Raw genomic sequence first — 12,451 nt, 5'->3', positions numbered from 1 at the left:
TGCCATTGTTACACATTTTAGGCTTTGTTCAATTTTCTTGCACTAAGAGTTTAAGAATTACGACTTGTGGTCTGATTTGAGGATAGAGGACCTTAAAGTTGGTGGGGTGCAAAACTGACCCATATTGGTAATGACCAAATATCATTGCTCATTTCACTGTCTGGTTTCATTGACATTTTTTATTGTCATTAATGTGTATTTATTGATATGCCACGATACCATTTTTTCCAGTGACATATTATCTCATAATTACATAATTATTATCCGGATGCAAAAGGCCACCCATGCCTACCTGAACAAGTACAATTTTCTTCTTCTACCTTGCAAATTTTACTGATTACACTAATGGTTTGGTACTTCCCAAATGAAGCAGTAGACCCTCCATTTGAATAGGAACCACTTTGGATATTTGTCATAGCTGGTAAACAAACCCTATAGTAGAGAATATTGTACAGCACTAGTAAAACCTCCTGGGATGTTATTTGGGGCCTTGGAACGACCGTTCTTCATTGTGCTCATCTAGTTCTTCGTGAGGATATGATACAATGGTGGTTGCTCTCAAAGCCTAGTATAGTATTGAGGTTTCAAAGCTATAGCTGAATGTCTTTTTATATACGTATGTCATCTGATTTGGAATTTAGTGCACCACTGATTCCTATAACACTGCAGTGATAGGAGTTCTTGGTTGACTGAAAATATACCACCTGTATTAGTATACTTACGAATTTAAATTATAATGTCACTATATTTATAGATGGGTATGTATATGGTTTTAATGGCTACTCCCTGTCTACTGCCCCCAATGCAGTATGCACAATGTCTAGAAATCTTGCCACAGGCAGTAATTTAATTTTGCCTTATTTCAGTTGCATTGAAGAAGCTTAATCTGTTCCCAGCTACTGTCATTTTCAATTTTGTGACCGTAAGCTTGTCATGTCAGGAGCTTGCACACCAAGACTGCCTAAAATATTGTTGAGCTCTGAGGGGTAATCTAGTTAAAAGAATAATGCAACATCTCTATGCAGGGAAGAATATTGGACTGGTCAAACCACATTAGGAAAATACCCATGCACTCGAAAGTAAATAGTATGACATTGCATAAATGTGATGTAGATGCGCTCCATACAGCTACATAGAATGTAATCACACAAGCATGTCTTAGCCCAAGTAAGGTGTACCTTATTTAAAGAGAAGCTTGTTGCTAATCAGACTACTACCTTTTCCTACATTCCACTATAACTGATTTTGGTTATCTGGGCCGGTGTTAGCATTTTGGGGGCCCCCAGCAAATGTTCCAGTACAAGTATCATCCTGTGAATGCCACACCTTCTAAGAAACCTTTTAGTTTGTGCTGCAAACTTTTAGTAGCAGTACGCACAGACAGACCTGTAGCTATAAGCTCTTAAATTACAACAGGCCTATATACCACACTTTGTTGACCTGTCTAACAAAGGGACACTTACAGTTACTGGAATTTAGTTGTAACAATGATGTATTACAACAACTGTATGTAAAGGTCTGGACTTAAATGAAGTGATGACTGGGCCTACTGTTTCAACACCCCTCGCACACCCTCCAGTCCTCTCCTCTTACCCCCCCCCCCCATTTTGGGCTCCCCATACCATGCACATTACTTGTTTCTTCCTTTTCTCACATGTTGCCTTACTCTCAGCTTTTTCAGGAAGCCATAACTTTCTACATGCTTTGAGGTGCATTTTCTTTTTTTCTTTTTATAGAACCTTTTCATCCAATAATGGCTTGAACAGAAATTATGATTAAGGAAAGAAATTCACTGTTGCTGTTCAGCTTTAGTTTTCCTTGTATCCTTTCAGCACACCTTTGCTAACCAAGACAGCTCAGTAATATCCATTTAGGAAATAGCTCAATTAAGCTGATGCCCCAAAGGGGTTATATATGCCCCCCTGGGATGTGTTTTAGAGCATTTTCTCAGCATTTTACTCCAATGGTGGCCTAAACAAAAATCATGAAAAAGAAAAGAATTTCAGTCTTATTTTTTTCTTTCAAGGAAGACATAAGTTGTGCCCAAGGCTTAATGTTCAAAGCTGACAAAATAGTACCTCACAATAAACTAACAAGCTAGTTGTGGGAATACATAGGTCTTATCTGGGAATAGTGCCTGCCTCCCTAACCCCCCCACCACAAAAAACAGTCACTGCCTATGCATCCCTCTGATGTTAGATGGGATGAAAGCAGTGGTTTAAATTGCCCTAGCCACATATTTCAAGTGACTGCTGATATAAGTATACGTAGCATGCTTTCTCACCTCTAACTCTCAAAGTCAGCCCCATGTATATGTGCCTGTTATGTGATTGTGAGAATGATTTCAGTAATGTATTCTAATTTGTTGCTCCTAGACAGTACATCATCCCTACAAAAGCTATAGTAACCTTCTTTTTACACTTCTGAGGTCTGTGAGAAAAGTAAATAAACAATGACCACACTGTCCTCAGCTCACACATAAGCTATAATGACTTCATGTGCACACCTCTAAGGTTTGAATGTGATGAAAATTAAAGTTGTAATAACCACACAATCCCCAGCACCCCCCCCCCCCCATAACCTACACCATCTTTCTGTACACACACATTTGAGCAGGGCTGGTTTTAGAACAGGTGTGGTTGAAACCAGAGGCTATTGTCAGCTTTATCCTAGAAGGGTCATATCTCACCACTCTTCAGGTTAAACAGCTCAATCAGAAAATTGATGCATTCTGTGTCCTCTTTTTTTTCTTCAACCAGCAATAGCTTTTATGGGAGTCTCAACGAAGTCAAGGATGATTAAGGGACCCCCCCCCCGTACCCATTTATACAATCTGGTGAGTGAGAACCACCAGACTGCAAGAAGATCTAAGTGCCTGAATGTTCTGTGATATATTTTATGTCTTACTTTTGAAATATAATTACTTGTTAGGTACATTTTTTACTGATACCCAGAAGAATAATGTCTGTGTCCTGGCATTATTAGGTATGTGCACAACTAAAAATCTGTGATATTTTTTAAAACACACACACACACACACACACACACACACACACACACACACACACACACACACACACACACACACACTCACGCATAAGCCATAGCAGTACTCATTTGTACTTATTTCAGCAAACAGCAATACATTGTGCAACACTGGTACTGCCAAACCAGATCAGTAACTGCTGTCTGGCAATTGTCAAACAGCCGCAGGGGTAAGTCGCTTATTTACCTCATTGGTCAGTAATGCATACCTGTCACTGCTGAAAAAACACAAAATACTCCCAATGTACACAGGACTTAGCTTTAATAAAAAATAAAAGAAAATGTAAGCGCTTTCGCAGACCGGTCTGATGAAGCGACAGTGTACGTCTGCGAAAGCGCTTACTTTTTCTTTTATTTTTTATTAAAGCTAAGTCCTGTGTACATTGGGAGTATTTTGTGTTTTTTTCAATTTTTCTCTTCTGCTCCCAATCTTACCCTTGAGTTATTTTTATCTGATACCTGTCACTGTCCCTGATTTCACAGACCTTCCCTGATTTTGTTCATGTATTTGCTTTCTCCTTCGAAAAAAGTTTGATTTGCTGGTAAATCATTCAAGAGTACAAACAGTCAAGCAATCCAGGCATCTGAGTTTTACACTTATTGTCCAAAAATATGTGTTGCTGCAAAAGGTGTTATTCGATTAACTTTTTAAGCAAATTAATTATTTCAAATGTAGTCCTGATTCTAAGCCATTATTTTTTTATTTTTGAGATTGCACTGAATTCTTAAGCAAAGAAATTGAGAGTTATAGTATCTGGTGTTCTGCTTTTATTCATAAAACTCCCTTAAAGAGAAAACCATCCCTGATGATCAGAAGTATCAGCTCTTCTTAAAACCAAAATTTGCACGGAGATAAATCACTCTGGGCTGCTGATCTCTCTAACGCTTACCTTGCTCATGTTTATTATCAACTTCATCGTAACATTGTCATATAACAGCCCTGCTCAGGTTAATGAGAATAATTAGGAAATTAATACATTTCTTCTTCCTCAATTTCCCCAGCCAGCAGCATCTTTTGTGGGGCCCCCACACAGTAAAGGATGATTAAGGGGGGGCCCCTGCAGCCACGGGTATAGCAGGGACTAAAGCAAGATATGAAGTTAGTTTTAGTGTAGAACATGCCCAACAGCAGGATTTAACCACAAATATCTTTGAATTTTAAAGGAGATATAAATAGGATTTATTTTCCATGTCATGTGGTTTATTAATATTCAAGAATGCTGTAGCAGTTTCTGTTGGTTTGACAGACATGTTACAAAATACCAGGATAAGACAATTTGCTGTTGTTGGGACCCCCCTGGGAACAGGGGCCTCCAGCGACCGCAGGGTTCGTTGGTGTCTAAGGCCGGCTATGTTGGTCATTATATGTATTTCTGGATTCTAACATGCTCTTGTTACACAGCTTTCATGCGTTTGCAAGTCGCTGTAACAAAAAAAAAAAAAACTATTAGGATCATAACAAGTTACTTAGCTAATGGCCAAAGAACCTTTTTAAGCCTAGTCATTCATGCCCCAATTTTTATAATTATCAGTGTCGTAGGACTACCCGCGGTGGTGGTGCTGCGGTAGCATTATCGCCTCACAATAAGACGCTGTCTGGTTCGATTCTCAGCTAGAGCGTCTTCTGCATAGAGACAGGCATGAATGGGCGTACCTTCGTTGAAGGTTGTGCGTCAGGGCTGGTAACTCGGCACGTAAAAATCAACTACCAATCATTAGCGGACCGGAGTTCCGCTGTGGCGACCCCTAACCAGGAAAAGCCAAAAGACACAACAGACACAACATCAGTGTAGTCGGACTAAAATGACTTTGGTATATGCCTGTGCCTTAAGGCATCTACAAGCTGCACCTATCCGTAAAGTCCACAGGTGACAAGCCATGAGTGTCTTTACAGTTTCCCTTCTATTGGTCCAAATTGCATTTGAATGGGATTAGGGAAGAGCTATGTTTGGCATGAATGGGAAGAGTGTTCCACAGAAAGGGTAGTCTTTGAGAGGCATATATGTTCCTCCAACATGTTTTGCTTATGTCATAGATGAGGTTTAGATCCTTCGGTCAGGTAATTCCAATGTTGTTTGCTGAATGTGTAGGATTAATCAGGACTGGATGGGAGAATGCCTTGTAGGGTAGGCATAGATCGCCTCTCAGTAGCCTGTAAGAGACTCGGTACAGGGACAGGGCTTTGATGCGGTCCACATAGGACATGTTATTTACACCCTGTATTCTTTAGTGACTTGTGTGGCCGGTCTAGCTGTTGGTAGATGCCAAAGGATGCATTGTACTCGATTATAGGTCTAATGAGAGGTGAGTATAGTGAGGCTAAGATCTCCTTAGATCTGGATGCCTTGCCCTTACTTATAAGTTGCACAATGTAGAAGAGCTTTCTCACCACTGTGGCACATAGGTTCATAGATTAGTAGTATGGTTTGGTTCTCGGCTGGAGCGAACTTCTAGTGAACTGTAAAGACATGCAGGTAGGTGTGTGAGTTTGTGTGTGTGCCTTCTGTGAAGGTTGGGTGCCGAGGATTCTATTCCAATGACATGGCAATTGTGAATAAACCAAATAGACTGATGAATTTCCACTAGGCGAAACGGAAACACAATAAGAGACGGCTAAATAGTTAAAATATTTAATAAACTCCTGATCAAATAAGCGCTTTCGGCGGAAAAAAGTACACCGCCTTCTTCAGATTACAAAAAGCAGAGTAAGAAAACAGGTTTTATATAAAATACATACTAATGACCCAATGGGTACAAAGTGCATTGTTCCATTAAGCATTGCCATTTCGCCTAGTGGAAATTCATTAGTCTATTTGGTTTGTTTGTCGTAAGGTTTTGTGGATGGTGACTGGAACCGGAGAGGCTTCTCCATCACTTTTTACTCAGCGGAGTGAGAACAACGATATAAGGAACAGTTCTGAGTGCAATCTAACAGCATTGGTCGAGGCATTATTAGGAAGGGTTGACGCCTTAACCCAAAAAGTGGATGCCATGGCAAATCCGGTACCGAGAGTGGGAGGTGGAATAGCTGACCCGCGTTTTTCTTTGCCGAATGAGAATTCTTTCTCTCTACCTAATGGACAGCAGTCTCAAGAAGTACAAGGCACGGAAGGCAGCTCGGTAACCGGTAATGCGGATGTAAATGGACAAAATCAGATAATGCCATCTGTTACCGGCATTACACCACGAGGTAATCAGTCTTTTAGTCCGCATTTACGTGGACACAACGAAGGAGTCCCACATAAACAAGGGATTCCTATTATGTCTAATTTTCTTTCTAACAGTAACTTTTTTAGTCAAGGATTTAATTTGCGTGTGGAAACTACTACAGCAGAAGCCGCTAATAATAGTTTGTTAACTGATAAAATCGATCAATTTGATAACAAACTTTATAAATGCAAAAAATTACAGTTGGAGGTCTCATACCTATCGGAATGTATCAGAAATAATGTTATACCAAAAGGCCTACGCCAATGGCGTTTTCCTGCAGGCCTTTTGGATAGTTCTCCATTTTATCAAGAACTAATTGAGTTATTCGATCGTCAGGGCATTGAATTTTTACAAGCCCTGATTGCTTTTTACACTAAGGACATAGCTACTTTATCTGCAGAACTTGAAGTCTTAGAACAACTTATTACTTCAGATAGAGAATTTTTCCGGTATAAATATGAATATTGCCGGATCTTCTCAAGTATAGAAGCTAGCATGGAAAAGTTCTTAGCTACCAAGAAAAAGAAACTGGTAAGGGACATAACTGACTATAGAAATAAATGTGCTTATCCTAGGCCTTCACGGGGAGCACAAACACCTCTTAATGAAGCTTCAGATCAGCTTCAACACAATAATGATACAAATTCAGTTGTGAATAATAATAACTTTAACAATAGAAACCTCCCCGTAGAACAGAGGCAAGGGCCTAGACGGAGCCCAAGGCTTAACAACAACAATGTGGGTGAACATGTTTCCCACCAAGAAGACGTTCCAGATGGTAGTTTTAGGGATAATAATCAATCACAGAATATTTCAACGGATGGTGTTAACCATCAAACTAATCAGGGTTTTCACATGGCCAACAATTCAAGAGGCAACAATCCCCCTCGAGCGCAGAGGCACAACAATACGAGGAACAAAAGACGAGGGAAGAGGAGATAATCGATAACCCTGGTTTTGGATATGAACCCATCTTATTAAAGAGTACACAAGATGACTTTGTATTGTATAATTACACACTTTTAGAAATTCATCAGGATATGGTTGATTTTTTGGCTAAGGGACTTTCATTTGTCCCTGGCAAACATATGGACATAAGTAGAACCATAATTGACTTGAAAATTTATGTAAGAAAATTGAATTTAAATTTTCTTATGGGTAATAATCCTCCAGCCCTTAATATTTTGAAGGTGTCCAGTTCTTATAACCCACCTTTACATCCGGTTCTTACAGCCTTCGAGAGAATGTGTGAAATAGACCTTTGGGCGATAAAAAATCATGTCATGTATAATAAGGAAAGAGATCTAAATAACACATCTCGATTAGAATGGGACTTTCTGCAATTGCTGAAAGATTGTAGAGTCCGAGTTATGAAACCGGATAAAGGTGGGGGAGTAGTTCTGATGGATCATTATAAATATGTTGAGTATATGAAGCAGCATTTAGACACAGCAGCATATAGGCAGGTGTCACTAAATGAAATCCATATGGCTTATAAAAAGATTTTTGTTACACTTAATGACTTATTTTTGGAGGGATTTATTGATTTAGACACCTTTAGATATCTGGAAATGGCAGCGCCTAAAATTCCTGCTTTTTTCGGGTCACCTAAGTTACACAAACGATTACAAGCTCCTCCATTTAGACCTATTGTTGATGGTAGAGGCTCAGTTACCTATGCATGTGCAAAATATGTCGATAGTATTTTAAAACCTTTAATTGACATGGAAAAGCACATCTGCAAAGATTCTTGGTCCTTTTTGACGGATATCAGTAAGCAACCCTATAACACTGACATTGTGTTCTTGACCATAGATGTCAAGGACCTATATACCGTCATACCTCAGGACATAGGTCTAGTTTGGGTTAGGCAATTTATGAGTGATAAAAACATGCAAGAGGATACTGTTTACTTAGTTGAGACTCTCTTAGAATTAGTCTTATTGAATAATTTTTTTTCCTTTGAAGAAGAATTTTATGTACAAACATCAGGGGTAGCAATGGGTTCCCCTTGCGGTGGTTCTTTCGCAAACATTGTTATGGCCCAATGGGAAACTGAATTCCTATTCAAGGATGAAGTTTTCCAACAACACGTCACCTGGTACACGAGGTACCAGGATGACATTTTTTGTCTTTGGAAAGGCGATAAGGAAATTATTCCAACATTTATAGAGAGAATCACAGACACGACAGAGTTTCTGAAGTTTACATTTAGTATTTCAGATAAGGAAATTAATTATCTGGATATTCTTTTGTCTAAGGATCCCATCAACAATAGGTTTAAGAGTACCATATATAGAAAGCCTACGTATTCAAATTCTTTATTACATTTCACAAGTAACCATCCATATCATCAAAAAAGATCTGTAATTAAAGGACAGATTGTGAGAGCAGCACGAATGACTACGGATGATTGTGATCATCAAACTGAATGTAATAAACTGCTCAAAATGTTTTCATCTAGAGGGTATCCTTTGAATCTAATTAATGGTATTATTTTGGAGGTCACACGTAAACGTGAAGAAGGATACTTTTTTCCTCTTCTTAGAACTACTGGTTTAGAACAACAGGATGTCAATCAAGATCAGTACATGGTGTCAGCAGAAGTGATAGGGTTAAATACCCCTAAACAGAATAATTTCTATAGTAGTTTTTTGCACACTTATTCTTTGGATTTCTATAAAATTAATGAAACCATTAACAAAAATTGGGATGTCATTAAAAATGATAAGGGCTTAGCTACATTATTGGGCGATAGACCTAAACTGACTTATAGGAGGGGTGACAATCTAAAAGCAATTCTTGAGAGAACTAGAAGACAGCACTTCTCAAATCGGCCAAGTGGAATGCATAAATGTGGGGCATGTAATCAATGTAAGCACATTAAAGTTTGTTCACAATTCTCTCTTAATGGTAAAAACTTTAAGATTAACACCTATTTTAATTGTGAAACAAAATCTGTGGTCTATGCAGCGATATGTAATCACTGTATGGCTTTCTACATTGGAAAAACTGAACGTAAGCTAAGACTTAGGATATACGAACATATATATGCCATTTCTAAACAAGATGATAAAAATGCCCTTGCTAAACATATTTTGGAATTTAATGACCATACATTTTCTTTTGTTATATTACAACAACGAATACCTGACACCCGAGGCGGACCTTGGCAAGTCCGTCTTGAAATAGATGAGTTAGTATGGCAAATTCGTACTAGAGCCCATTTAATACCAGGCATTAATGAAGCTTTGTCCATAAAATGTGTGTTAAAATGGCTAGCATATAATAGATAATATAACTTATGTTCTTATTATATAGGTCATGGTATTGGCTTAGTGGTATAATTCATATTAGTTACACGAGCATATATAGTAAAATTTAGGTTCTGACTTGTTGATAATATTAATGGAAACTGAATTTGAGTTGGATAACATCTTAAATAAGGTATTTTTAGGCTTCTCAACTGTAGTTTATCTATATATATTTTTTACTTGTGGTGTAAAACATATACATTTATAGTTTGGTATGCTGTTTTAAGGGTGAGGCTATTCTATTACTCAATGTTTAGAGTAGAATAGTCAAGACCGAAATTTTTGTGGATAAACAAATGGAATCTCTAAGCGAGTGCTACTCGGACATTTAATCTTGGATTTAAGTAAGCGCTCACTTCTCAATAAATACATATGATATTTATAATATATATAGAATTATTTTGGCACATATTTAATGTTGTAAAATGCATGAGGTATTTGAAATTTTATAGAGTTCCTTTGTGGTTGACATAGATTTGTGATTTTTATAGATATATACATGTATTATAATAATATGTCGTTTGTTTTTAAAAAATATTTGTAGCATTTTTTTGCTACGAAAGGAAGTTTAGTTTTCGGAACTATCCTTATGATATTGTGTCAATATTACATCACAAGTTAGAATGTATCCATAAAGTTTTTGGATCCCTTTAAGGTTTCCATGGCAATGCTTAATGGAACAATGCATTTTGTACCCATTGGGTCATTAGTATGTATTTTATATAAAACCTGTTTTCTTACTCTGCTTTTTGTAATCTGAAGAAGGCGGTGTACTTTTTTCCGCCGAAAGCACTTATTTGATCAGGAGTTTATTAAATATTTTAACTATTTAGCCGTCTCTTATTGTGTTTCCGTTTCGCCTAGTGGAAATTCATATGGCAATTGTGAATGTTTGTGCGTTTGTTTGTGTAGAGAGCAATGCTTTTGAGGCCATTCACAGTCACTACAACTTCCATTGCTCTTCTTTGGCAAGCCCACTGATGTCATTCACACTGAAATACACCTTTGGGGAAAGAGTAGCCAAGTAATCTCCCTGGCGCATGCTATAACTGCGTAATTCTGTAGTATGATGTACTAGTTAGGTAGTAGTTCCAATCCCAGACATGGCAACTGTGAGACATGGTGTGTGTGTGTGTGTGTGTGTGTGTGTGTGTGTGTGTGTGTGTGTGTGTGTGTGTGTCATTCGTATTCTCTGTGGAGGTTGCTGTGAGTGTGTAACAACTGAACTCATTGTGGAGCGGGTTTTGAGTTGAAATTCCTTTATTGGAAAACAGCCTTCCTTCTAGCCATCACTTCAGCAAGAAGAGTGTCTGAATTACAAGCCCTCATGGCAGTGGAATCCTTCATTATCTTCCATGTGGACAGGGTTTCCCTCAGGACTAATCCTTCCTTTATGCCCAAGGCGCTGTCTTCTGTGGCCCTAAATCAGTCCATTCATTTGTCTACTTTTTCCCTAATCCACAAAACCAAGGGGAACGAATACTGCACTCTCTGGACATGCACAGGCAACTTAGATTCAGTTTGGATAGGACTAAGCCTATCAAAATATCTGAGCAGCTACTGGTTAGCTTTGCTGCAGGGGCAGAGGAGAAGGCCATTTCAAAGCAAACTTTCCCAGTTTCCCAAACAATGCATTCATTTCTGCTACAAGCATCATGGAAAACCTACCCCACAGGGAATAAGATCACATTCCACCAGGGCTGCATCTACCTCTGTGGAATTTCTCATAGGGGTCCCTACCAGGGACATCCTAGAAGCTGCCACCTGGAGCTCTGTACATACCTTCACCAAGCATTACCACTTGCTTATCTTTTCTAAATCCCGAGCTGGATTTGCCACTGCAGTCTTGCAGAGATTAATAGCTGGCCCTAATGCTCTTTAACTTACTCCTCCCTTTTTTAGCTTTGGAAATCAACCCAAATGTGATGACTACAACAGTGAAACATGAAGAACATAGTACAGTTGTGTACACTTACCATAAATGTAGATGTTCGAGTGTATTCACTGTTGCAGTCCTGGTTACCCTCCCTCCAGCCCCCTGACTTCTATTGGCTCTACCTCTCCTTCTGGTTGGTATACCTATTTTTTCTTGTGTATTTGCTTTTTGATGGGGGTTTACCATACCATTTAATTGCTTCCTATTGTGGGGGCACCTGACATCTGGTGCAAGAAAAACTGATGTAATGGCATTGGCTGCATGTTTTATACCCCTGTCGACCTGACGTCAAGGAAGAAGCGACAGCATCCTATGCAGAAATCCGAAGACTCTGGTATTCAGACCGGCTGAGGGCTATCTGCAGGCAGATAACCCAAATGTGATGACTGCAACAGTGAATACACTCAAACATCTACATTTATGGTAAGTGTAGACAACTGTACTTTCTTGGTCTTGTTCTATCTGATGTTACATGCTGCTCCATTGTATGGTACCCTATCGGCTCACATGTTTGTAGGGCCAGATACAAACGTGTCCCATACCACAGACAGGCATTGGACCACACTGTGTCATGACCCAGTTTATGTAGGGTAGTGTGTGAGTGGCACATAGGATGGTGTTTATCAGACAATCCATATAGTGTCACATTAAGCTTGCTTACCATATGTGGCTGTGGCTGTGTTCACATTGGTTGTGGGTATGCACTTTCTCACAGGTGTCTGTTACTCTGTGCTGTGACATGCCTGTAGAGCCTGCTATATTTCAGGTACATATGTATTCCCCCATACAAAATGTAGGCCAGTGTTGTGGCAGTCTGCCTGTAGTTTGCACAGTGCTTTGTTAGATGCCTAACAGCTTAGTGTAATTACCCAGTGTGATGTTATGTCCAGATATTTACAAGACATACTGCTGCCAGGCCACCATAACAGTTGTGTATTTCTGACAA

General features: G+C 39.0%; 1 protein-coding gene across 3 annotated transcripts in view; it reads left to right on the top strand.

The window, feature by feature from the left end:
• CTDSPL (CTD small phosphatase like) overlaps positions 1-12,451 on the top strand; it is a 1,248,266-nt gene that overhangs the window by 970,103 nt on the left and 265,712 nt on the right. The gene's annotated exons all lie outside the window — the stretch shown is intronic.

The sequence above is a fragment of the Protopterus annectens genome, chromosome 3.part1 (assembly GCF_019279795.1).
Source record: "Protopterus annectens isolate FY-2018-M chromosome 3.part1, PAN1.0, whole genome shotgun sequence".
In the NCBI taxonomy this organism is placed as follows: domain Eukaryota; kingdom Metazoa; phylum Chordata; order Ceratodontiformes; family Protopteridae; genus Protopterus; species Protopterus annectens.
The sequence above is the reverse complement of the archived record's forward strand: the minus strand, read 5'-3'. Positions and strand labels throughout refer to the sequence as shown.